Source organism: Anomaloglossus baeobatrachus, chromosome 1 (assembly GCF_048569485.1).
Source record: "Anomaloglossus baeobatrachus isolate aAnoBae1 chromosome 1, aAnoBae1.hap1, whole genome shotgun sequence".
NCBI lineage: Eukaryota > Metazoa > Chordata > Amphibia > Anura > Aromobatidae > Anomaloglossus > Anomaloglossus baeobatrachus.
In genome coordinates, this window is record NC_134353.1 from 411,575,278 (window position 1) to 411,602,560 (window position 27,283).

A 27,283-nucleotide genomic window follows, 5' to 3' on the forward strand; every position below is an offset into this window, starting at 1 on the left:
TTTACTGTACAGAAGGGCAGATTGCACAATACCCTGTGATGACCATATTCCCCCTTGGTTAAACGTAGCTTGTCCCTGAGCTACAGGACACTAGAGGTTTATTTGTTTTACCTGTAGAAAAAGGAAAAGTAAAATTGTAAAACATTAACAGGTTCATCCCACACAGGAGAGGCACTTTTCTTAAACGTTACTAGCTTTTATGAGTTCATCGTCCAACAGTGGGATGCTACTAGTTTTATTGGTAACGGAGGCTCAACCTACTCCATTGCAGCCCCTTCCTGCGACAGTCCAGTCCCTATGTCCCGGACCCAATAACCCGCGACCCAAACAACCTGAACCTGAGCCCCTGGAAACCTATCCGTGGGTCCGTGACCAGGTTAAGGTCCCAGGTGTTGTCTTTAGACGACTCTGGTTTGCAAAGGAAGAGCAGCTATTTATAATACACAAGTTTGTGTTGGTTACGCCAGTCCTGTGACCGTGGTCCATATTTACTTATATATACCTATAAAATATAATGGAGTCCATGTACCGGGTGTACACACTGAAAAGGAATTTGGTTGTTAATCAGGTAACTTCTTCGTTTATTTTCAATTATTTACTCAAACTTTCATTTGCTGATATCTATATGAAAAACAACAAACTGTGAAAAACAATAAACAAAAACACCAATACCTAACAGTTCTATGGCATCGTAAAACCACTGGCATTATAACATTTTCAATATTCTTGGTGCCGCTCACTGGGAGGCAGGTAGTCGACTGCGGCAGCTGACACAACCTGCTCATTCACCATAGCGAACCATTTAACATCAAGGGCGTACCAGTCCCGATCGCTCCAGTGCCGTGCATAAGTGACTACCTCCCCTGGTTCCAGATTCTGGCCCGGATGATCCCTCGGGAGATGCTACTCAACATCTCTATGAACTACAAACACCTCCTCTGGGAGACTCACTTCCCAGAGGAAACACCATCCCTTCTCAGGTTCGAAACACCGCACAAGGCCCCTTCTTGGTGGGCCCCATAAAAAGATAAGTGGCTTTCCTCAGATTTGCTTTTTCTCTCTGTGTATGGGCAATGATCTCCCGCTGCCGTTGGTCTGGAGGGATCGTCGCTGGTATCAGTGGTCGTGGTTGTCGTTCCCAGTAGGGGGCCTCAGCTCCCTAGCTGGTTCTGGCTTTATCTGGACTCTTGCGGCCCTAACTGCCATCGAGATGCCACGCGGTAGTGGAACCAGTGGTTCTGCAGGCTCCGCTTCCGCTGCTGGAAACTAAAAAACCGACTGCTCCACAGTCAGGGTTGCAGGGTCCAGTTGCTCTGCCTCTGAGGACGGGCCCAGTGAGGTGGCCAGGTCTGGTCTGGCTGGTGTCTGGATGACCGCTGTCATGACTGGAATGAGGGTCATGATCGGGATCTCCATAGCTGGAACTTCTTGTAAATGCACCAAAGGTTCCGCTTCCGGGGTTGGTGTGGGCAGCCCAACGTCCGCCGAGGATGGGGTAGGTGACAGTAGAGTGCTCACCGCGAGCGGGGGCGGTCCAGATCCCTCTGCCGCTGTGGCTGGATTTGGGCAATCAGTAGGGACTGGGTAACCGCTTACTCTCTTCACGTGGGATTCGATCTCACGGGCTCGCACCGCCATAGCCAGGCTCATCATCTTTTCCCTCCAGTGGTTCAGTATAAACAGAAACTGCGTCCGCATTCTCCTGCACAGCTGCTCCGTTCTTCCTCTATCTATGTCGCGGTCCCAGGGACAGAACGTTCTGGGGACCAGTCTCGCTCCGCCATCTTGCCACTGCGCCATCCAGGAACGTTATGGCAGAGTCCTGGCGTCCCTGCTTCTCTTCCTCTGTTGTTGCATTCCGGCACGCCCCCTCGGTCTTTTTTCAGCACTCCCCCTCGGTCTTTTTTCAGCACTGTTTCGCGCACTGTGGCCCTCTGAAAACTTCCGTCTCCAGCCTCACACACACGACGAAGGGCGGGGCTTAGGCTTTGCGCGCTATCTTGGGGAAGACAGCGTTTTGGTGCGAAAAGATGGCGAAAAATGGCGGAATTGGAGGGAAAAAGACTCTTGACTCGCGGTTTTCGGCTTTCAAGGCGCACGTCACCCAGATAAGTGGGTCCTGCTCGTATCCTGATCATGACGCCAGGTGTTTCGAGGTGTACCGCCCCCATGTCAGCGGCCGAGCCACTCGGATCCGGAACTGCGGTTGCTCGAGGGGTCTCCAGACACTCGAATTGAAAAAGGGGGATATGTACAGGGGGATTGGAAGTTTGTGACGCCACCCACGGTGCGTGGTAAGATGGAGTACTACCACTGCTGTTGGGAGCGCCCGGTGGCAGTGGTATGACAGCAAGGTGTTTAACCCCACCATGGGTAGGGGGTTTTGCCCTGGAAGCCCGGTGATGGTAGTGAAGAGGTGCCGTTGAGGGGGAAAGATTTTTCTGCGTACTCAGTCCAAGAATTCTGACGCCGACAACTTTTAAACCAGAATTTTGAGCACCGCTGCAGCAGGGAGGGAGCACGCGTGGATCCGTGCCCTTGGTGTTGCTTGTTAGCCTGTGACCTTTTCCGTGGCACTTTCTTCACTAATTGGACCCTGTAGTGTGGAACTAGTTGGGTTCCACTCACCCGTATCGCCAACTGAGTGAGCTTGCTCTCAGGGTTCACGCTTGGGATTTTCTGGACTATGTACTGGAAAAGTTCTATCCCATCATTGCGCTAGCACCCTGATTTTGGAGCGGGTGGAGGATGAATCCTGCAGACTTCACCCTCGTCAGGTAAATTACTGGGCTGCGTGAAGCTAGTTGGGGTTCCAGCTCCTACCAGGCCCAGACCAACGTCTGCCACCTAGTACTAACGAGGAGCCCAGCTCCTGACCTCCTCTCACTTCAGTTCCTCTAACACCTATCCTTCACTAACACTTCTGACTCTCCCCTACCAACCCCTCAAGTGGGTGGCCCTATTCCCTTCAGGCCCCCCAATGGTGTGTCTGGTGGGTGTGGTGCAAAGTGTTCCTAGGGTTTTGACTGGCTCTGCTCTTAGCCACACCGAAGGACAGGGATCCATAACCAAGGAGGACTTGGATACTGTGTTGAAGGGCAGATTACACAATACCCTGTGATGACCTGATAGGCCAGGGCGTCACAGAAGGACTAGGCCGCAAAAGGGGAACCGGCCCCTAGACTAGTGGAGAACAACCAGGCTCAGCTAGCAAACCGGAGGCTGAGGTATCTTCATGTGCCAAAACCGCAGCCACACACAAATCCGCTGAAAAGGCGACCACAAGAGGACAGGGCAGAGAAGCCTGCCCAAGCAAAGCCCGCGGACACTGGTTCAGGGCACAGTGTATGAGGCGCAGGGCAGGAAGGTGAAACCAGCGCAGGAAGATGACCAGGAAAGGGATACAGAAAGGCATACCGGTTTTGTGGCTCCAAATTACCTGGGGATCGGTTGGGTCCTGTTACCGCAGGACTCTGCATTACAAGACCGGTGTGTGACCGGCCGGCTGTGATAACCTGTCAACTGTGATTAAAAAGAGCTAGTGACTGCATCCAGCTGTGTCCTAGATTAATTGTCCATGCCACCAACCCCGCGCTATTCAAAGCACTTCATCTGTTAAAGACTACGAACGGCTTCCCTGGGGCCCAGCTTCACCTGTGGGGAGCTGTACCATCTTAGCTGACTAAGCCGTCTGCAGCTGAATGCTTTACCTTAGCTGGCTAACAAAAATTAGGGGGACCCCACGTCATTTTTATTTTTTAATTCTTGAATTTGGAGCTAAAAACAAGGCTAAACACCCTTTAGTGCCACATGAAAAGCAGTAAAGGGTGGAAGTTTACAATATGCACGGGTGTGGACATTATATGTTTGTTGCACACCTACAGTAAGGGCCAGAAATGTTTGGACAGTGATACAAGTTTTGTTATTTTAGCTGTTTACAAAAAAATGTTCAGAAATACAATTATATATATAATATGGGCTGAAAGTGCACACTCCCAGCTGCAATATGAGAGTTTTCACATCCAAATCGGAGAAAGGGTTTAGGAATGATAGCTCTGTAATGCATAGCCTCCTCTTTTTCAAGGGACCAAAAGTAATTGGACAAGGGACTCTAAGGGCTGCAATTAACTCTGAAGGCGTCTCCCTCGTTAACCTGTAATCAATGAAGTAGTTAAAAGGTCTGGGGTTGATTACAGGTGTGTGGTTTTGCATTTGGAAGCTGTTGCTGTGACCAGACAACATGAGGTCTAAGGAACTCTCAATTGAGGTGAAGCAGAACATCCTGAGGCTGAAAAAAAAGAAAAAATCCATCAGAGAGATAGCAGACATGCTTGGAGTAGCAAAATCAACAGTCGGGTACATTCTGAGAAAAAAGGAATTGACTGGTGAGCTTGGGAACTCAAAAAGGCCTGGGCGTCCACGGATGACAACAGTGGTGGATGATCGCCGCATACTTTCTTTGGTGAAGAAGAACCCGTTCACAACATCAACTGAAGTCCAGAACACTCTCAGTGAAGTAGGTGTATCTGTCTCTAAGTCAACAGTAAAGAGAAGACTCCATGTAAGTAAATACAAAGGGTTCACATCTAGATGCAAACCATTCATCAATTCCAAAAATAGACAGGCCAGAGTTAAATTTGCTGAAAAACACCTCATGAAGCCAGCTCAGTTCTGGAAAAGTATTCTATGGACAGATGAGACAAAGATCAACCTGTACCAGAATGATGGGAAGAAAAAAGTTTGGAGAAGAAAGGGAACGGCACATGATCCAAGGCACACCACATCCTCTGTAAAACATGGTGGAGGCAACGTGATGGCATGGGCATGCATGGCTTTCAATGGCACTGGGTCACTTGTGTTTATTGATGACATAACAGCAGACAAGAGTAGCCGGATGAATTCTGAAGTGTACCGGGATATACTTTCAGCCCAGATTCAGCCAAATGCCGCAAAGTTGATCGGACGGCGCTTCATAGTACAGATGGACAATGACCCCAAGCATACAGCCAAAGCTACCCAGGAGTTCATGAGTGCAAAAAAGTGGAACATTCTGCAATGGCCAAGTCAATCACCAGATCTTAACCCAATTGAGCATGCATTTCACTTGCTCAAATCCAGACTTAAGACGGAAAGACCCACAAACAAGCAAAACCTGAAGGCTGCGGCTGTAAAGGCCTGGCAAAGCATTAAGAAGGAGGAAACCCAGCGTTTGGTGATGTCCATGGGTTCCAGACTTAAGGCAGTGATTGCCTCCAAAGGATTCGCAACAAAATATTGAAAATAAAAATATTTTGTTTGGGTTTGGTTTATTTGTCCAATTACTTTTGACCTCCTAAAATGTGGAGTGTTTGTAAAGAAATGTGTACAATTCCTACAATTTCTATCAGATATTTTTGTTCAAACCTTCAAATTAAACGTTAGAATCTGCACTTGAATTCTGTTGTAGAGGTTTCATTTCAAATCCACTGTGGTGGCATGCAGAGCCCAACTCGCGAAAATTGTGTCACTGTCCAAATATTTCTGGACCTAACTGTATATTTGTGTCTATCTATCTATCTATTGTGATGTGATCACTGGTGGTGTGCAAGAGGGGAGATATGTGTCGCTGAGACTACTGAAATCAGTGATGTAAAACCGGATGGAATACTCCAGCATATTAGGTGCTGAGAGGGTTAATTTGTATTACCTGGGCCGGGTTTCTTGTGGACAGCTAAAGAGATAAGTGGGATGGCTGTTCACCATATCTCCACCTCGGGGTGTGGTCCCAGAGGTAAAAGCCAGGCCTGTGGACACACTCGTGGTTCTGTTCTGTATTTTCCTGTGTTGGAGGAAGTAGTTCTGTCTTTCTGTGAATGGCTTGTGGCTGAAGTTAATAAACCGGATGAAAGTCGACCCGTGAGGTGTTCCTGCATCTATCTCCTACTGCAGTTGAGGGAGTGACTCTACCACAAGTGGTACAGACCGCGGGCAAGACTCCCAGGAAACGTTTATACCTGCTACAGAGTAGCTGGATGTCCTGGGTGAAGGCAGCAATGAGCCAGGGAACATGGTCAGACACCATGGAGGACCTGATCAAGCACCTGGTGCAGGCCCAGCAGCAGCAACAGCAAGCCAAGCAGGAGACGAACAAGCTGTTGATTCAGCAGCTGCAGCAACAGTGGGAGCAACAGCAGCGGCAGATAGACAACCTAGCAGATGTAATCCGTGGCAGAGCAACCAGTAGTCCAGGTGATGACGCTAACGTCCGGAAGGCGGTAAGGCGAGCTATGCAAAAGATGACCCCGGAGGATGATGTTGAGGCCTTCTTGACTGTGTTTGGGAGAGTTGCTGAACAAGAAAAACTCCCAGTGGAGTGGGCGGAGAATTGGCGCCATATTTAAGTGGAGAGCCACAAAAGGCCTACTATGATCTTGCTTTACAGGACGCTAAGGAGTATGACAAATTAAAGGCTGAAATTGTGGCACGCCTGGGTGTGACTATGACTGTTAGGGCACAACAGGTCCTCCAGTGGGCATATCATGGTGACAAACCCCCTCGCTCGCAAATGTTTGATTTACTGCATCTGGTACAAAAATGGTTGCAGCCAGAGTCCTCCACCCCAGGGAAGATGGTGGAGTTGGTCGTAATGGACAGGAGGGGGGAATCCAAAGTCCTAAGTGGCAAGTGGAGGCATGCAAAAAACCCCAGTCAATAATATTATCTGTTGGAGGTGCCAGGGACCGAGTCACATTGCTGCCTCTTGTCCCTTGATCACCGAGCCGATGGACTGTAGCTCGGGTCGGCGCTCTTCCTATTATGCATATCCAGCCTGCAGTGTGGACAGTCAACCCAGTGAGGGGCCACAGGCATGTCCTGTAGAAATAAATGGTACCAGCATGGTGGGACTGTTAGACTCCGGGAGTTTAGTGACCCTCGTGAGGGACACACTTCCACGCCGGCTGATTCCTGGGAAGAGGGTTGGCGTCCGCTGTATTCATGGGGATGCCAAGGACTACCCTGTGGCCGCTGTGACTATAAAAACAACTTGTGGGTCAGAGTTTCATGAGGTTGGAGTGGTGAAAGATCTGTTGCACCCAGTAATAATAGGACGAGACTTTACTTTGCTCTGGGAGTTGTGGAGTAAAGGGGTGTAACCCTGTGTCTCAGATAAAGGACAGTTAGCCCTTAATGATAAGACTTCATTTCAGTCGGAGGTGGATGAATTTCCCCTATGTGTGTTGGTGAGCGATGAGGACGAGGTCGTGTCCCAGGAGGTTAACATTCCGGAGTTGGCCGTTTCAGAAGGGAACTTTGGGACTGTTCAAATGAGGGACCTGACACTAAAGGGGGCATTTGAAAATGTGCCTGTCATAAACGGGGTTGCTCAAGAGCCGGGGGCTAACACCAGATTTCCCCACTTTGCAGTAAATGGGGAATTACTATATCGGGTTACCCAGTTGAGAGGTGAGATAATTGAGCAACTATTGGTACCAGGGCCTTATAGACGCCGGGTGTTAGATATGGCCCATTCTCATGTCCTGGGTGGTCACCTGGGGGTAGATCAAACCCAGGAGTGGATTCTTCAGAGGTTCTACTGGCCGGGGTGTCATCGAGAGATTCTTAATTATTGTAGATCCTGTCCCACCTGCCAGCTAACTGCACCAGTCTCACATTTTCGAAGTCGCCTTGTCCCTTTACCATAATAGAGGTCCCGTTTGACCGTATTGCCATGGATCTTGTTGGCCCCCTGGTAAAATCTGCTAGAGGGCACCAGTATATCTTAGCGGTTCTGGACTATGTGACTCGATAGCCTGAGGCGATACTGTCGCGGGCGGAGGAGGGGACGCCGTGCTCTTCCACTGCTCGGCCTGCTGCTGCTCGGTGGCTCGAGCGATGGGCCGGATCCCGGGGACTCGAGCGGCGCTCCTCGCCCGTGAGTAAAAGGGGATTGGTTTTTGGGATAGTTTATTGTCCGTGACGCCACCCACGGTTGTGGTGATTGTATGGACACCACCGCTGCTCTGTATGGGGATCCCGGGAGCGGTGACAGGGAGCAGCAAAGTTGTTAGTTCTCCCCTCCGTGGGTAGGGGGTGGTTGTCCCGGGGCCTAGTGATGAGGTGGATGATGAGGGATGGCGGGGCCAGTGCAGGGCTTGGTGGGGTGCAGGGACGCAGGGGCAGCGCTGTGCCTTGCGGCACTGTGGTACTCACTCAGCCTGAGACAGAGACACAGTTCTCGGTAAAACACACGGCTGGAAAGACGGTTCCCACGGACGGCTGCACTTGCTTTTCCCCAGTAGTTGACGGTGACGGTCCCTTTTCCTGCACCTAAGATGATGATGGTTGCGATGGGTTCCCACCGGGAATCCGCTCCCCGGCTTGGATATGGGCCGGAGGAGCCCCACTTTGCCCGCAGGCGCTGGCCCTGAGAAACTGGTGCCCTGGCGGTGGCGGTGTCTCTCTGTTGCGGTTGGACTGTTGCTTTCAATCGGGACTTGGTTGTTGGGAGACAGTCGTCCCCTTCACTGACGGATTTGGCAAATTATGGCGACTCCTAGCCTTGCCGGGATCCGAAAGGCCCCTGCCCTGGTGCTGACTGCTCTTCGTATACCGCTCCAAACCGCCGGGCCACCACCCGTCCGCGGTCCTTCCAGCAACCTCCAAGCAGTCACCCCTGCGGACTATCACCGCCGTCTGCTGACCTTGCTGTCTCAGTCCGGGGCACACACCAGGACCAACTTCAGGCTTTACTACTCTCCTTAGCTCCTCTACCACTTCACTTCCTTCACTAGACTGCCTGTGTTCTCCCGCCTCCAGGGCTGTTTACTCCTCGGTGGGCGGAGCCAACCGCCTGGCCCACCCCCTGGTGTGGACATCAGCCCCTGGAGGAAGGCAACAAGGATTTTTGGTTAGCCTAGTTGTTCCTAACTGGGGTGTAGGGTGTGGTGGTGTTGTGACCTGTGACCCCTGGCTTGCCCAGGGCGTCACATTCCCCCTTAGCAAAATGCAGACCGTCCGCGGGCTGCCCGTCCAACACCGGTTTTATTTTCTGAAAAATATATAAAAGGTAAAACGGTAAACATTACAACTTATGACATCATCCCACATCGGGAGGTTCAGTACTTAAACGTTGCAAACGATTTACGGTTACGGTCTCCGCTCTCTCCCACCCAAGTAACCTGGCCCTGATGCTGCCCCTAAAGCCCAGGCAGCACCCCTTAACCCCAGTCCAGCACAAGTTACCCGAGCGGGATCTGTCCTTCCCCTCCAGAGGGTAGCCACCGGTTCCTGTGGTGGCTGGGCCCCAGCCTGCTCTGCTGTGGGCCCTCCCTCCAACCTGCCTCTCCGGAGGCGGCAATTGCGGAAACGGTAACGGTAAAACAACTTATTTACATGCCACTTAACGTTTGTGGTTGCCCTGCAAGTTCACGGGCTTGTCCATGAGCAGTTCCTCATACAACTTTTTAAACGGTCCCCACGGGGACAACGGTGCCGGCAACGGCCGGTTCTCTCAATCACGGTCAGACAATCTGGCAACTGTTCGGTTATCATTTTTGCTTATCATCTTTAAAACTTTCAAAACAAACACACTTGTTTTCTTTCCCCTCACCCTTTTAAAGAACGGTTTCCCTGTACCTAAGTGGGGGCCTACCTAGGTTGGGATGGGTGGACCTCTGGGGTCCGGTGTCAGTGGGGCTAGGCAGTGGGGCAGAGGGAACAATCGGTTCCTCCTCCCGGCTATCGTGTGGGGCAGGCGGAGGCATAGGGGAGCTGGGCACAGGTTCATCCCTGGGCACTGGCACTGGTTCTGGCTCACGGTTGACCGCTTCCACCACTTCTTCATCCACAGGTTGTGGGAACAGTATCACTGGAAGAATCACCGCGCCGTTCTGTGTAGGCCAGTCTGCTGGGAAGTCACCCATCACAGTGTGGATCACCTCTTTTGCCTTCTCTGCTGGTGGAGGAGCTGGTACTTCAGCCATCGCCCTCAATGCTGGTGGGCACCTTTTCAGATGGTCCCGGGAAACCGTGGCCAAGGTGCCCCCTTGGTCACGACTGATCTGGTAGGCCTTTCCATCTTCCCATCCTGTGGGTTGGATGACGTACGGGATTTGTTCCCATTGATCATCCAGCTTGTGGGTTTTCCTCTTCCGCTTTAACACCACATCTCCAGACTGGAAAGGGCCCGCAGACGCTTTCTGATTGAAGCGCTGCTCCTGTTGTTCTCGACTCCGACTTAGGTTCTTCTCCACATACTCCTGAATCTGTCAGTACTGCACCCTCCGCCGGGTGTCCCATTCAGCCGTTGAGGGGAGTGTCTCTGGGGCTTCCAGTCCCATTTCCAGGTCCACCGGCAGTCGGCCAGGCCGAGCCCTCATCAGATACGCTGGGATGCACTTCGTTGAGCTAGACGGGATATTGTTGTACATATCGACCAAGTCAGGCAGCTTCTCCGGCCACAGGTTCCGCTCCTCCAACGGCAACGTTTTGAGGAGGCCAAGGACCAGATGGTTCATCTTCTCACACATACCGTTGGTCTGGGCATGGTAAGGTGTGGTCCGGATCTTCTTGCAGCCGTACAGCTGACAGAACTCATGGAACACCTCCGCCTCAAAGGCTGGACCTTGGTCGGTAAGCACCTTCTCAGGGTATCCATGGGGTCGACAGAAGTAAGCTTGGAATGCTCTAGCGGCGGTACGGCCGGTTAAGTCCTTGACCGGGACAACCACCATGAACCGGGAGTAATGATCTACTATGATCAGAGCGTAAGTGTACCCACTTCGGCTGGGGGTGAGCTTTACATGGTCCAAGGCGACCAGCTCCAGCGATTGGTGTGTAACGATCGGGCGTAGGGGAGCCTTCTGGCTGGCTTCATCCTTCCTCCTCAACGTACAAGGACCGCACTCTCGACACCAGGCCTCCACAGACTCCCGCATCCCACTCCAGTAGAACCGCTCCCTCAACAGCATCTCCAGCTTCTTCCACCTGAAGTGGCAGGCACCATCATGGTATGCCTGCAGAACAGTGGGTACGTCAGCTTGGGGAATAACCAACTGGCAGATTTTCTCATGGGTCTTCGGGTTGATCAGCTCACGGTACAACCTCCCTTGATGTAGACACAGCCGGGTCCGTTCCTTCCACAAGCATTGGGCTTCAGCTGGGGCGGCAGGGTCCATCCCAGTGTGACGCCCTGGCACAGCCAGGTTGTCACAGAAAGAGTTAATCCTCCTTGGTAATCTGATCTCACACCGGTGCAGCATGACAAAGCACAGCCCCCAGTGTAAGGGAAAAGCAGAGGAGAGGGGAGGGGCTGGAGCAGAGAGTGTGTGGAGGGCAGACAGGACAGAGGTCTGGAGTTTAGCTCCCAGGCTGGGAGTGAAGCGTTCTCCAAAAGGGCCGGGGCAGGCCGTAGTGAGGAAGGGGCCAGAACAGGTAGCCGGAGCCGGGCGGTGGCCCCTCGGTACCTGGGTACCCGGATCACTACAGGGGAGAGGATTCCCCGTTCCCGGCTGAGGAGAAAGGAGAGAGAGAGAGGAGAAAAAGGCACTTTGCTGCAGGGAAGGAACAACCAGGGCTGCTGCACCGTGTGTGGGACACTAACACCCCCGTACCAGAGGCCTCGGACACCGGCAATTCTTAGTTCACCAGTGACTCCGTGTGACTTTCTTGTGAGTACACCTGTGCCCTCGGGCACCGCACTGCAGCACTGCGCCCTGCCCCCTGCTTATCCCATCACCGGTCCCCGGGACAACCAACCCCCCTACCCACGGAGGGGACATAACAACTACGCTGCTCCCTGTCATCGCTCCCGGGATCCCCTTCCAGAGCAGCGGTGGTGTTCCACCATCACCACAACCGTGGGTGGCGTCACAGACAATCTCCCCTAACAAAACCCCTTTTACTGTGGAGCCTGGGATCACAGACCGGGTCACGCCATCGTGATACCCACAGAAGTGACTCTGTGGCCCGGATCTGAGTACCCCTTGGTCCCCGGGTGACACATCTGGCGTCACGAACAGGATCGAACCCATCCAGTTACCTGGAGGAAGTGCGCCTTATTCTGGACTGTCAGCGGTGATCCGCTGCAAAAATCTTAAAGTCGCCATCTTTGCCGCCATTTTTGGGCGCGAAAATCTCCCGCCCAGCACCTTCTTCCCCAAGCGTTGGGCGCGAAAAAGAGGCTCCGCCCCCTGAGAACGCGGGCGGAAGTGAAGCTCCGGAGGACCGGAAACGAAAGAGAAACTTTAAAAGTTGCTGGAAGGACTGCTCCCGAGTACCAAGGGGGAGCAGGAAGAAGGAACCGCAGCTTATGTAACAAGGACTGTAAAGGCAGGGACGCCAGGACTCTGCCAGCTTTTGGTTCCTGGAGAGGCTGCCGCAGCGATGCACGGACCGTTACCCCTGTTACCGGTAGCAGAGCCCGCAGCGCCTGTTGGGGAGGACCCAGACCTGGGGTCCCCAGGCCTCACCTTTGTCACCGCCCTGCCACCGGCCCCGGCAGTCCGCCCGGCCGCGACGGAGATGACGACGGCTCCGGCAGTCCGCCCGGCCGCAACGGCAGCGAAGTACCGGTCCCGTTGACCAATTTGGAGCCGTTTCTGGACTGGGGTCAAGGGGTGCTGCCTGGGTTTTAGTTTTAGAGGCAGCACCAAGGCTAGGTTGTTTGGGTGGGTGACTAAAGGACCCGTTATGTTGACATTATTAAAAGTGTTATTTGTTGTTGCAACGTTGAAGCAATGTGCATCCCGCTGTGGGAAGATTGAAAATGTTTGAAATGTTTTATCCTTTTTCCAGTTTTAATAAATGCTGGTGCCTCGACGGCCCGAGGACGGGCCGTGTTTTACCAAGGGGGTGTGTGACGCCCTGGCACAGCCAGGTTGTCACAGAAAGAGTTAATCCTCCTTGGTTATTTTGATCTCACACCGGTGCAGCATGACAAAGCACAGCCCCCAGTGTAAGGGAAAAGCAGAGGAGAGGGGAGGGGCTGGAGCAGAGAGTGTGTGGAGGGCAGACAGGACAGAGGTCTGGAGTTTAGCTCCCAGGCTGGGAGTGAAGCGTTCTCCAAAAGGGCCGGGGCAGGCCGTAGTGAGGAAGGGGCCAGAACAGGTAGCCGGAGCCGGGCGGTGGCCCCTCGGTACCTGGGTACCCGGATCACTACAGGGGAGAGGATTCCCCGTTCCCGGCTGAGGAGAAAGGAGAGAGAGAGAGGAGAAAAAGGCACTTTGCTGCAGGGAAGGAACAACCAGGGCTGCTGCACCGTGTGTGGGACACTAACACCCCCGTACCAGAGGCCTCGGACACCGGCAATTCTTAGTTCACCAGTGACTCCGTGTGACTTTCTTGTGAGTACACCCGTGCCCTCGGGCACCGCACTGCAGCACTGCGCCCTGCCCCCTGCTTATCCCATCACCGGGCCCCGGGACAACCAACCCCCCTACCCACGGAGGGGACATAACAACTACGCTGCTCCCTGTCATGGCTCCCGGGATCCCCTTCCAGAGCAGCGGTGGTGTTCCACCATCACCACAACCGTGGGTGGCGTCACGGACAATCTCCCCTAACAAAACCCCTTTTACTGTGGAGCCTGGGATCACAGACCGTGTCACGCCATCGTGATACCCACAGAAGTGACTCTGTGGCCCGGTCTGAGTACCCCCTGGTCCCCGGGTGACACACCAGCAGCGCCTCGCTCTACCAGGGTCTTAACTAGGCGGACAGCGGGCGCCTGATTTTGAGCTTCCTGCCACTCCTGACTGGGCAGCAGATCCAGGTTCACCCGTTGTTGGTGGACATGTACCTTCTCAGTTGGTGGCCGGTGGAATGCAGGCAACTCGATCTCCTCGAGGTCATCATCCTCGCACCCACCTTCTGACAAGTGGGGCATTCGAGAGAGGGCATCAGCATTAATGTTGACACGACTGGCCCTGTATTTGATGGTGAAGTCATAATTGGCTAGTCTGGCCACCCACCGCTGCTCCAACGCGCCCAGCTTGGCCGTGTCCAGGTGAGTCAATGGATTGTTATCCGTGAAAGCGGTGAATTTTGCTGCGGCCAAGTAGTGGCAGAACCGCTCGGTGATAGCCCACACCAGTGCCAGGAGCTCGAGCTTGAAGGAGCTGTAGTTCTCAGGGTTCCTTTCAGTCGGCCGGAGTTTTCGGCTAGCATAGGCAATCACCTTCTCCTTTCCTTCCTGGACCTGGGACAGGACTGCCCCCAAACCCACATTGCTGGCGTCTGTGTAGAGGATGAATGGGCAGCTGTAGTCAGGGTACGCTAGGACCTCTTCTCCAGTCAAGGCCGCTTTCAGCTGACGGAAGGATTCCTCATGCCTGTCCTCCCACACCAGTGGGGCTCCGATGGGTCTACCACCTTTGGTCTGTCCCACGAGGAGGTCTTGCATGGGAGCAGCCATCTTTGTGTACCCCTTGATGAAGCGCCGGTAGTACCACATCAGGCCCAAAAACTGCCTTACTTCCTTCACGGTGGTTGGTCTTGGCCAGTCCTGGATGGCAGAGATCTTCTCAGGGTCGGGGGCAACACCTTCCGCACTCACCACATGCCCCAGGTACTGCACTCTGGGTTTCAGCAGGTGGCACTTGGAGGGCTTCAACTTCATCCCAAATTTGGCAAGGGACGCGAACACCTCGGCTAGGTGCTCCAGATGGGCTTCATACGTCTGAGAGTACACAATCACATCATCCAGGTATAACAGGACGGTCTCGAAGTTTAGATGTCCCAGACAGCACTCCATCAGCCGTTGGAAGGTTCCAGTGGCATTGCACAGCCCAAACGGCATACTATTGAATTCACAGAGCCCCATTGGGGTGGTGAAGGCGGTTTTCTCCCAGTCTTCCGGGGCCACGGCCACTTGCCAGTACCCACTGGTGAGGTCAAGGGTAGAGAAGTAATTTGCGGTTCTCAGTGCGGCCAAAGACTCTTCAATACGGGGCAGTGGGTAGGCATCTTTATGGGTTATCTGATTAATCTTCCGGTAGTCCACACAAATCCGCATGGTACCATCCTTTTTCTTGACCAGTACCAACGGAGCGGCCCAGGGACTACAGCTGTCCCGAATAACCCCTGCCTCCTTCATATTCCTCAACATATCTTTGGCACACTGGTAATGTGCAGGGGGAATAGGCCTGTACCTCTCTTTGATAGGGGGGTGTTCACCGGTGGGGATGTGGTGTTGGACCCCTTTGATCTGCCCAAAGTCTAGTGGATGTTTGCTTAAAACCTGTTCATACTCCCGCACCACCCTGTATACCCCTGCTTTGTGATGTGTAGGGGTATTATCAGTGCCCACGTGTAGCTGTTGGTGCCACTCATTTACCTCCCCTTGAGGCGGGGAAGTGCTGGTAGTAGGTGGGGAGACTGAGGGAATGGCCTCGTGGATGGTGTGGGGATCCAGGGTGAGCAGCTTGGCAATGGTGGCATACCGGGGAAGCCTGACTTCTTCCTCCCCACAGTTCAGCACCCTCACGGGCACTCTCCCCTTCTTTACGTCTACCACCCCTCGGGCGGCCATTACAGTGGGCCAGTGCTAAGAGGGTATGGGCTCCATCATGGCAGGGTAGTCACACCCCTGAGGCCCTACTGTTGCCCTACACCAAATCATCATCTAGCTCCTAGGGGGCACAATCAACGGAGCAACATCCATCACTCTCACTCCACCAATCTCTCCTCCTGTTGAGTTTACATGCTGGCGGTACATCAAGGCTCGGATCTCACGCTGCACAGCTCTCTGTCAGCTCCCCGCCGCCGTGGCGGCCAGCTGTTGCAGTAGGGCCAACACATCACCCATACAGTGCTCCATCACATTGGTTCCTAGCACCATCTTCGGGTTATGATCACTGGGTTCATTCATGATCACAATCATACCCTGGTGTTGCAGTTCAGCTTGCCCCACTGTCATAGCCACCTGTTTATACCCCACTTGGGTCAATGGGAGTCCATTAGCAGCAATTAGCGTTATACTAGTATCTGGGGGTGCCAGCTCGTCTATCCCCCAATACCGCTGGTACAACGTGTATGGTATGGTGGTTACCTGTGATCCAGTGTCCAAGAGAGCCATCACCGGTATGCCATCCACAGCCACGGGGATGATGGGCCGGGCCCCGATATACTGGTCCCGCCAGTCTGGGGGGCCACGGGGTTCTACTCCTGAGGATTGGCCCGGGGCCCCAGGGGTTGCTCGTTTAACGGGCACTGTCGGAAGTAATGCCCAGGCTTACGGCACTTGTAGCAGGTTGGAGGTTCGCTCCGCGGGTTGTTAGCACTTCTCCGCTGCATCCAGGGAACATCCTCAGGGCTGTCGGCAAGCTGTATCTGTGCTGGAGGCTGAGATCTGGTCAAAGGTTGGAGTGCAGCAAGAATCCTGGCGAGGTCTCCGTCCATGCGACGGACCTGGGCTGCCAGTTCCTCCATCGTGCTGCTTGGGGCTGTAGGTATTGGAGAGGTTGGTAGGGCAGGGGCCACCACAACGGGGGCCGTCTCAATGGGCCTCAGGGCTGGCTCCAAGATTTCTGAAGCTGGGAGCTGTAGTGCTTTAATGGCCCGTTCCTTTAACACGGCAAAGTCCACATCAGGGTGTTCTAGGGCCCACAGTCGGAGTTGTTTGCGATCCTCAGGGGACCTCATCCCCTGCACAAATTGCTCTACTAACATCTTGTTGCTGTCCACCTCATTGATAGGATTCACCCGCTTTAGCGTGTGGAGGGCGGTTTGCAGACGTAAAGCATAGTCCCGAATGCTATCCACAGACCGTTGCCGGCACTGGTAAAACTGCATCCTCAGCTCAGCTTCAGTCCGGGTCTCAAAGGCAGTCTGTAGCTTCTCAAAGATGGTGGCTACAGAGAGCCGGTCCCCCTCGGCCCAGGTCTCCGCCTCCTGCTCAGCCGCATCGGTTAACTGGCCCAGCACTACCGCTGCACGTTGCTTATCGGTCAGGGGATACAGTTCTAGCAACGGGTTAAGCTTTTTCCGGAAGACCTGTAAAGCATCAGGTTTCCCGTCATACTGCGGTAGCCAGGTAGCTCCGGGCGCATAGGACAAGGAGAATGGCATCACCTGAGCGAGTGCGGGGGCCGTGGCACCTCCCGCCAGCGCGGCCGGGACCTGGGCAGGCCCATTCCCATCCACGGGTGCCACCGCGGCTGCGACCACCGCTCCTACAGCGGCTCCGTCGGGCGCAGACATCTTGTTTCCGTCCCCCTTAGCTTCTTTCTGGCCCCTCCTGTATCGGGGCAGGGCCTTGGCCTTCGCGCCTCCGCTACTCGAGAAGACGCTCGAGCGGGAACTTTTCGCGCCAAAGATGGCGACTTCTGGAAATTTTCAGCCGGATACCTCCGGCAGTCACAAGGCGCACCTCTACCCAACGGCAGAGCGGTAAGATCCTGTTCATGACGCCAAGTTGTCGCGGGCGGAGGAGGGGACGCCGCGCTCTCCCACTGCTCGGGTCCGGCTGCCGCTGCTGCTGCGGCCTGCTGCTGCTCGGTGGCTCGAGCGATGGGCCGGATCCCGGGGACTCGAGCGGCGCTCCTCACCCGTGAGTGAAAGGGGATTGGTTTTTGGGATAGTTTATTGTCCGTGACGCCACCCACGGTTGTGGTGATTGTATGGACACCACCGCTGCTCTGTATGGGGATCCCGGGAGCGGTGACAGGGAGCAGCAAAGTTGTTAATTCTCCCCTCTGTGGGTAGGGGGTGGTTGTCCCGGGGCCCAGTGATGAGGTGGATGATGAGGGATGGCGGGGCCAGTGCAGGGCTTGGTGGGGTGCAGGGACGCGGGGGCAGCGTTGTGCCTTGCGGCACTGTGGTACTCACTCAGCCTGAGACAGAGAGACAGTTCTCGGTAAAACACACGGCTGGAAAGACAGTTCCCACGGACGGCTGCACTTGCTTTTCCCCAGTAGTTGACGGTGACGGTCCCTTTTCCTGCACCTAAGATGATGATGGTTGTGATGGGTTCCCACCGGTAACCCGCTCCCCGGCTTGGATATGGGCCGGAGGAGCCCCACTTTTCCCGCAGGCGCTGGCCCTGAGAAACTGGTGCCCTGGCGGTGGCGGTGTCTCTCTGTTACGGTTGGACTGTTGCTTTCAATCGGGACTTGGTTGTTGGGAGACAGTCGTCCCCTTCACTGACGGATTTGGCAAATTATGTTGACTCCTAGCCTTGCCGGGATCCGAAAGGCCCCTGCCCTGGTGCTGACTGCTCTTCGTATACCGCTCCAAACCGCCGGGCCACCACCCGTCCGCGGTCCTTTCAGCAACCTCCAAGCAGTCACCCCTGCGGACTATCACCGCCGTCTGCTGACCTTGCTGTCTCAGTCCGGGGCACACACCCGGACCAACTTCAGGCTTTACTACTCTCCTTAGCTCCTCTACCACTTCACTTCCTTCACTAGACTGCCTGTGTTCTCCCGCCTCCAGGGCTGTGTACTCCTCGGTGGGCGGAGCCAACCGCCTGGCCCACCCCCTGGTGTGGACATCAGCCCCTGGAGGAAGGCAACAAGGATTTTTGGTTAGCCTAGTTGTTCCTAACTGGGGTGTAGGGTGTGGTGGTGTTGTGACCTGTGACCCCTGGCTTGCCCAGGGCGTCACAGTACCATTGAGAAATTCTTCCTCTAAGAATATAGAGGGGAGATATATGTCGCTGAGACTACTGAAATCAGTGACATAAACCCGGATGGAATACTCCAGCATATTAGGTGCTGAGAGGGTTAATTTGTATTACCTGGGCCGGGTTTGTTGTGGACAGCTAAAGAGATGGATGGGACCGCTATTCACCATATCTCCACCTTGGGGTGTGGTCCCAGAGGTAAAAGCCAGGCCTCTGGACACATTCGTGGTTCTGTTCTGTATTTTCCTGTGCTGGAGGACGTAGTTCTGTCTTTCTGTGAATGGCTTGTGGCTGAAGTTAATAAACTGGATGAAAGTCGACCCGTGAGGTGTTTCTGCATCTATCTCCTACTGCAGTTGAGGGATTGGCTCTACCACACTATATAAAATGATAATTAATCCGTTATCAGTTCCATTGACTATAATGAAAACAGATCCATTAACGGATTTGTTAAAAAAGTATGATTTGTACGATCCGTTAACAGATCCATTAATAGTCCTCCAACGGATCTGTTACAAATGGATTATTACAGGACAAGTGAACACACCTAACAGCTCTATTGATTTGATGAACTTATCTTCACAACTCATGACTATAGCAGAACCAGTCAGGACCATATTCTATTTAAACTTGATATGAAATAACCCCCTAAGATTAGTTATTACAAGGGACTACCTTTTCAGCTCAGTAACTTCTAGTACGTATTGGATCACACAGAGAAAGTAAATGTTATGTGTTGTAAGGCAGTGCTGAAACAATGATGTCTTGTTGGCTATTCTTTAAAGGGAATCTGTCTTCAAGTTTTTGCTACCTCATCTGAAAGAAGCATAATATAGAGACAGAGACCCTGATTCCAATGATGTGTAACTTACTGAGCTTGAAGCTCTTATTTTGATAAAAATCAGTGTTTTTCCTGCTGCAGATCTAACAGTTATACAGAGCTCATGAATATTAACAAAAATGTTTTTTCAACCAATAAGCCATAAATATAAACACAGGGTCAGCCTGGGTATGGCTGAGCCAGTGTCTGCACTATTCAATATAACATCAAGGACAAGAGGAAACTGAGTAATGGTGCAAAAAAGTAAAAATTTTTATTGAAGTTCACAAACAGTGATTAAAATCAAGAAAGATTAAAAACACCTACATGAGACATGGGAGATGCCTGAAATAAATAGGAGAATGACAGGGTCCATTATAATATATGCATAACACGTATCCAGCCCCCACAGCCTTAAACATGCACCAAGGTAACGTTTAAACATAACAAGTAACAAGTCCCAAACAGGACATCATGATTTAAAGACTGTAGGTAAAAATAGAAAGCATATTGGTACCATGAAGGACCCAGATTACTTGAAGTGCAAGTGCAGAGGAACACAATGTAAGAGCTTATTCTCACAGCATCACAGAGCCCCAGGGACGGATCTAGAGAACACCGATGCGCGTTTTGCGAGAGTATTAATCCTTCTTCAAGGAATGAAGATCCTAATGGCGTATATGATTGCAGTAGCTATAAATAGACTCTCCATTATTGGAAAGTACCTGTCAGGTGAATTACATGCCGGAAATCTGGAAGTGTGGACGGCTTCCGGAAGTTCCGCCTCATCAGCCGACCAGAGAGCGCACGTGCAGAGCCTGGGACGCGTATCTCAGTAAACCGCGACATGCAGCTCAGCTCGGGGCACATGCGCCACAGTGCACGCGTCCCGCCCGAGACACGTCCTGCCTGAGACATGTCCCCAGGCAAGGGCGCATGGGCGACTCTGGGGAGGCGGCACCTAGGAAATCACGTACGTGCACCACGCACGCAGAGCTCATGAATATGCTGGACTACCTAAAGCATGCCAAGTCCTCTAATGATTATCTACTACTGATGAAACAGGGATTTTATCAAATTACCATAAGCAACCCAGTAAGTAACACATCGCTGGAATCAGGGTCACTGCCCCTACGCTATGCTGCTCTCAGATCAGGTAGCAAAAACTTGGTGACAGATTCCCAGTCCACAATCATCTCTGGATTAATCTCTTACCAACATTGGATGTACTTTGTACGTCCTAGCTCATGTCAGTATAATCACCGCTGGCTGCTGAGGTGAGCCGACGGTCCGCGATCCACCCAGGCCTGTTAACCCCTTAGATCGCCCTGTCAAAATGTGACAGCGCAATGTAAATGGCCGCTGCAGGGAACATATCTTTCCCCGCCGCCATAAGAGGCCCCATGACACGATCACAGGGACCCGATGGTTGCCATGGTAGCACAGGGTCATGTGATGACTCCTGTCGCTATCATGACATAGTTCCTGTTACAGTCGACAGAGTGCCGCCTCTCACAGGAACACTGCATTTCTGCTAATCAGAGCTGTGCAGCTATGATTAGCAGAAATGAACAAGCGATGACTGCTGATCCTTATTGTTCCCTAGGGGGACTAGTAGAATAAATTAAAAAAAAGTATAAAGTTTTAAAAAATAAAAACCTAAAAGTTCAAATCACCCATCATTTGACCCATTGAAAATTAAAGGGTTAATCATATACACATTTGGTATCACCGTGTTTAGAAATGCCCGATCTATCAAAATACAAATTCAATTAACCTGATTGGTGACGTAGCGGCAACAAAATTCAAAACGCCAAAATTACGTTTTTTTGGTCATCACAAATTTTGCGCAAAAAATAATAACAGGTGATCAAAACATAGCATCTGTACAAAAATAATATCATTAAAAATGTCAGCTCAAGACGCCAAAAATAAGGTATCACTGAACCATAGATCCTGAAAAATAGGGACACTACAGGTTACGGAAAATAGCGTAAAAAGTGCACCACTTTTTTTGGACAAACGTACATTTTTTTATCCCCTTAGATAAAATTAAAGACCTATATGTTTGGCATCTGCAAACTCATCCTGACCTGAGGCATCACATCAACACATCAGTTTTACCATATAGTGAACACGATAAATAAAATATCCTAAAAACAATCATGCAATTGCACTTTTTTGCAATTTTTCTGCATTTGGAATTTGTTTTCTGTTTTCCAGTACACTATATGGTATAACTTGTGATTTCATTTAAAAGTACAACTCGTGCCGCAAAAAAACAAATAAAATAAGAAAATAAAGTTACAGCTCTCAGAAGAAGGGGAGCAAAAAAGAAAAAAGAAAAAAATAATATGGAAAATTACCCGAGGGCGAAGGGGGTTAAGAAAAATTGAGGAAAGCACCCAATTTTTTAAAAGAGTTGCAAGAGGGGCACAGAATGCACTGAAATCTAACATTCATGTCTTGTCAGTTACGCTCAGTAATCCTTCTCAGTGCCTCAGAAGCACCCTCATCTTTTCCAGTCTCTTCAAACCCATACCTTAATATTTATACAAGTTTATAATGTTAGATAGTATCCTCATGATCAGCAAAGTAACTGGGAAATTTTTTGAATCCCATATTGTTGGTCAATGTTCATGCCATTGGATAAAGTGTGACTAAAACTATTCTTTTTTCTTTATCTATCGGTAATTTATTTGGGTGCTACTATTTTCTGTTTTGTTACATTTACCATAGCTTTTTACTAAAATAGTTCACTACCTGAGTGTGAACACCAGGTGGCAATATAACCACATGAAAAAGGAGCTTTTGAACATTGTTGTAAGGGTTTTTAAGCAACTAGAAAAATATAAAATTAGTTAGAAATGTGCATAAAGATGCTTAAAAAAGAGGACACTCTAACTCAAATCTTTTACTTTTTGTAATCTTCCCTGGATAAAGGAATTTATTTTCTAATATACAATGAATGTTTAGAAAACTTAAATTTTTTCAGAAGATTTATTTTACCTTTTTGTAGAATGGTGTCATGAATAAATGTCATGAAGTCAATGCAGAGCTGAGCAATGCATGTTGGGTACTAGCAGCAGATCAATAAAGTAAATTTATGGTAGCTGACATTCTGTGTTCTAAAGGGTGCTTTACATGCTGCGACATCGCTAGCGATATATCGTTAGGGTCACGGTGTTTGTGACGCACATCCGGCATCGTTAGTGATATCGTTTTGTGTGACAACTACGAGCGATCGCGAACGATCGCAAAAACGTCAAAAATCGTTGATCGCTGACACGTCGTTCACTATCATAATATCAATGGTTGTTTAGGCCAAAGGTGGTTTGTCGTTCTGTACGCAGAACACATCGCTTCGTCTGACACCCCTTGAACGACGAACAACATCGTTCCTGCATCCGTCATCAACGACACGGGCGTGTGTGTTTCAATAATTATTCACGCCTCCCTCGCCCTGATAGGTGTACGCCACTGCGTTATGATTGGGCAGTCAGTGTAGAAAAGGCATCCGGGAAATTCCATTCTTATCCTTTGTGGCTCCCAGTGTTTGTGTTTGTATTTTGTAACCGAGCCCTGGTGTGTTGTGTAGAAGCTCCGTAGTGACTTCGCATAGCGTTGGACAATTTTTTTTCATCTCTGTGGTTTATCATCTCTGTGGTACGTTTTTATGGTCTGATAAATGCATGTACGACTTGTCTTGTGCCTAAATTTTTGAACGCAGTTAACACGGAGCCGTAACTGGCATTGCTGACACGTGAAGGCACCTGTGTTTTTTTTTGTTTTTGATATTAAAAAAAAAACAAAAACAACAGATGCGTATGTTTTGAACACAACTCTCATAGGTTTTTTTGTCTAACAGTATCATCATGCTTGCCGATGTGGAGGAAGCCAACGTTGGAGCTGCTATAGCTGTTACGGCTTCTGTGACATTGAAGGAGGTAGAAAGGGCTGTCCGTTGCAACACGAGACGTGGACGCATATAGGCCCAACAGTGGCTATTAAAAAGGGATCGGTACACCCACATGCACCTAGTCCGGGATCTACAGGAGCGTAATCAATTTAGCAATTACCTCCGCATGTTAGAGGCATCCTTCAAGTTCCTCCTGGATAGAGTACGGCCATATAACATCAGGCAGGACACTGTCATGCGTGCTGCAGTGCCTGTGGATGAGCGGTTGGATGTGACCCTGCGGTACCTGGCAACTGGACGCTCTCTCACAGATTTACAATACTCTGCTGCGATATCTCGTTCCCTGTTGAGCAGCCTGATTCCTGAGACATGTCAGGCAATCATTGACTCACTGCGGGATTTCATGCCGTTTCCGCAAACACCAGCTGAGTGGGGAAAAATTGCTGCTCAATTTGCATATCAGAGGCAATTTCCAAATTGTGGAGGTGCCCTTGATGGCAAACACATCAGAATCACTCAACCCCACAACAGTGGTTCTTTTTTTTTTACAACTACAAGGGTTACTTTAGTATAATTTTAATGGCCCTTGTAAATGTCAACTATGATTTCTTAATGGTAGATGTGGGAATTAATGAACGTATCTCAGATGGAGGAGTGCTGGAACACACCCAGTTTGGGCAACGTTTGGCCAGGTCAGAATTGTCTCTGCCACCCAACTCTGACACCTGTGCCAATTTAAATTTTGCTTTTGTTGCCGATGAGGCTTTTCCCCTTTAGAAACACCTGCTGCGACCCTATCCCCAAGTGTCGCTCACACCTGCCAGATGTGTTTTCAATTATCGCCTGTCCAGGGCAAGGCGGGTGGTTGAGAATGCGTTTGGAATTCTAGCTAGCAGATTTAGATTATTCTCAACCCCCAGCCACCTAAAGTTGGAATCCATTGACCGTGTCGTCCTGGCCTGCTGTGTGTTGCACAATTTTCTTCGGAAAATGGATAGCCCATATTGTATTCCAGCAGGCTATGGCGACACGGTTAACATCACCACTGGTGAAATTCTGCCTGGTGAGTGGCGGCAAAGTTATCCCCAACTGTCTGCCCTCAATCCTCCACCCCCCTCTGGCTGTACCCGTCATGATGTGTGAATACTTTTATGGCCCAGGGGCAGTGACATGGCAGAATTAATTTTTTTTTTCCTATTATTTTTTTTTTTGGTGGAATATGTGGATTTATGTTGATTTAGTATATAATGTTGCAAAAATATGCTCTAAAAAATGCATTACATAAAGATTATTGTGCTATGATTTTTTCCGGCTGGATATATCCGTGTGTTATCATTAATTAATTTCATCACTTTCGGATTTTTACTTTAAAATTTGTTGTGAAGGAAACAAAGTGAAAACAATACAATGACTATGTCTTATTTCCATAATATATATTGAATTCATATGGGCATGTTGCTATTATTAATGTTTAAAAAATCTGATTAAACAAAAATGTTTTCCCAAATTTAAAACAAAATCTTGCCATGGATCAAATAAGATGAAAAATATAACATCGATGAGTATCAACTGGTCTGTTTATGTTTAAGTAATTGGCTGGACTTCACAGTGAGGCCAAAATGATCAGATATGTGTCTTGGTTTTCTGGTTGAGAAAGAGGAGGCCTGGCTTGACTGTAGGTGGTGCTCTGGAGAAAAATAGCAAAATCCAAGAAAATATAACTCTGGCACTCAATAAGAAAAAAATGGGAAAAGTCCAGAATGCAAATATGCTTAACAGAATAATTTTATTGAGAAAAATTGATGCAAGGAAATGGACAGTCAGATGGTGACGTTTCGGCTATGGTAGCCTTTGTCAAACATTCTGTCAGTAGGGGGCTTATTGAAATGAAACCTTGCAAATGATAGATCTTGACTGTAAATCGATCATATGTATAAGAGACTGTATATCCAAGAATCGATGTGCTCGATTTAACAAAAACTGGTCCTAAATAGATACATGTCCTAGAATACTGTGTTTCTGCACAGCACTTATACAAGGGAAAGTAAGCTGTAAACCACAGTGGTGGGGAGCAAGTCTGCCAGTATGAAAGAGAGTCAGGCAAGTAGAATCCTTATGGTTTTACACAGCAACCTCATAAATCCTGTAAAGGGACCTCGCACTGAATAATCACCACAGGGGTAACCAATTCTTACATTTATAGTTGACCAAAGTCAGGAATATGGGCCTGAAGACAGCTGAACATGCAAGTAAGTAGTTAAAGTTGTGCCGGATGCAGACTGTACTCCTGGGCAAAAAGGTGCAAAAAAGCCTGGAAAGAGCCCTGCAGTGTGCTATAAGGAACTAGGGGTACACGTTCAATGCACTGGGTATCAAAAGCACTAGGGTCTGGCACATGGAAGCACAGGAGGATCAGGATCAGCAGTCTTCAAAAATTATTCTGTTAAGCATATTTGCATTCTGGACTTTTCCCATTTTTTTTCTTATTGAGTGCCAGAGTTATATTTTTTCTTGGTTTTCTGGTTGACTGTGTGACACCACATGCAGTGTATGAGGCATTGGTCTGCCTTGGCAAGTTTAATTAAAACACTTTTAAAATATTCTTCAAACGTAGAAACACATTCTGAGTGTAACATAAAAACTTAACAGAAGCTCAGTTTCTCACTTCCCATTGTTGGTGTAGTGGTAGGCTTGTCGCTTGGGATATGAGAGATTGTGGGTTTGAATCGCAGGCAAAGCCCATGGACTTTGTAAGGCTCTAATCAATTGCAGTGTACAATGTACCATCAGAGCTATGCTTTCTGGAAGCATACTGCAGTAGATGTGTTTTGCTTTTATTTTGCCCTGTTGTGTGCGAAGCCAAAAGGATTTTGTGAATTAACGGAGGCTCAGATTCCCACTTCCAATCATTGGTCTAGTGGTAGGCTTGTCGCTTGGGTATATGAGAGATTGTGGGTTCGATTCACAGGTGAAGCCCATGGACTTTGTGTGGTTCTATTCAATTGCATTTGGACAATGGACCATGCATATCCACTGGAGGCATACTCCAGTTAATGTCTTTTGCTTTTGTTTCACCATGTTGTGTGCGAAGCCAATAGGAATAAGTGAATTAAAAAAGGCGCAGTTTCCCACTTCCCATTGTTGGTCTACTGGTAGGCTTGTCATTTGAGATACGAGAGGTTGTGGGTTTGATTCACAAGCAAAGCCCATGGACTTTGTATGGCTCTATTCAATTGCATTTGAACAATGCACCATCAGTGCTATGGATATCCACTGGAGGCATACTCCAGTTGATGTCTTTTGCTTTTTTTTACTCTGTTGTGTGCGAAGCCAAAATGATTAATTGAATTAACAAAGGCTCAGTTTCCCATTTCCCATCGTTGGTCTAGTGGTAGGCTTGTTGCTTGGGATATGAAAGGTTGTGGGTTTGATTTGCGGGCAAAGCGCATAGACTTTGTATGGCTCTAATCAATTGCATGGTACAATGTACCATCTGAGCTATGCGGATACACTGGAAGCATACTCCACAAGAAGTGTTTTGCTATTATTTGGCCCCATTGACTGCAAAACCAATAGGATTATGTGAATTAACGGAGGCTCAGTTTCCCACTTCCTATCGTTGGTCTAGTGGAAGGCTTGTTGCTTGGGATACGAGAGGTTGTGGGTTCGAATCGCAGGCAAAGCCCATGGACTTTATATGGCTCTATTCAATTGCATAGTATAATGAAACATCAGAGCTATGCATATCCACTGGAGGCATGCTCCAGTTGACATCTATCGTTTTTGTTTGATTATGTTGTGTGCGAAGTCAATAGGATTAAGTCAATTAACAAAGGTTCTGTTTACCAGTTCCCATCATTGGGCTAGTGGTAGGTTTGTTGCTTGGGATATGAGAGGTTGTGGGTTCAATTCACAAGAATTCACAAAAAGGTGTACAGCCAAT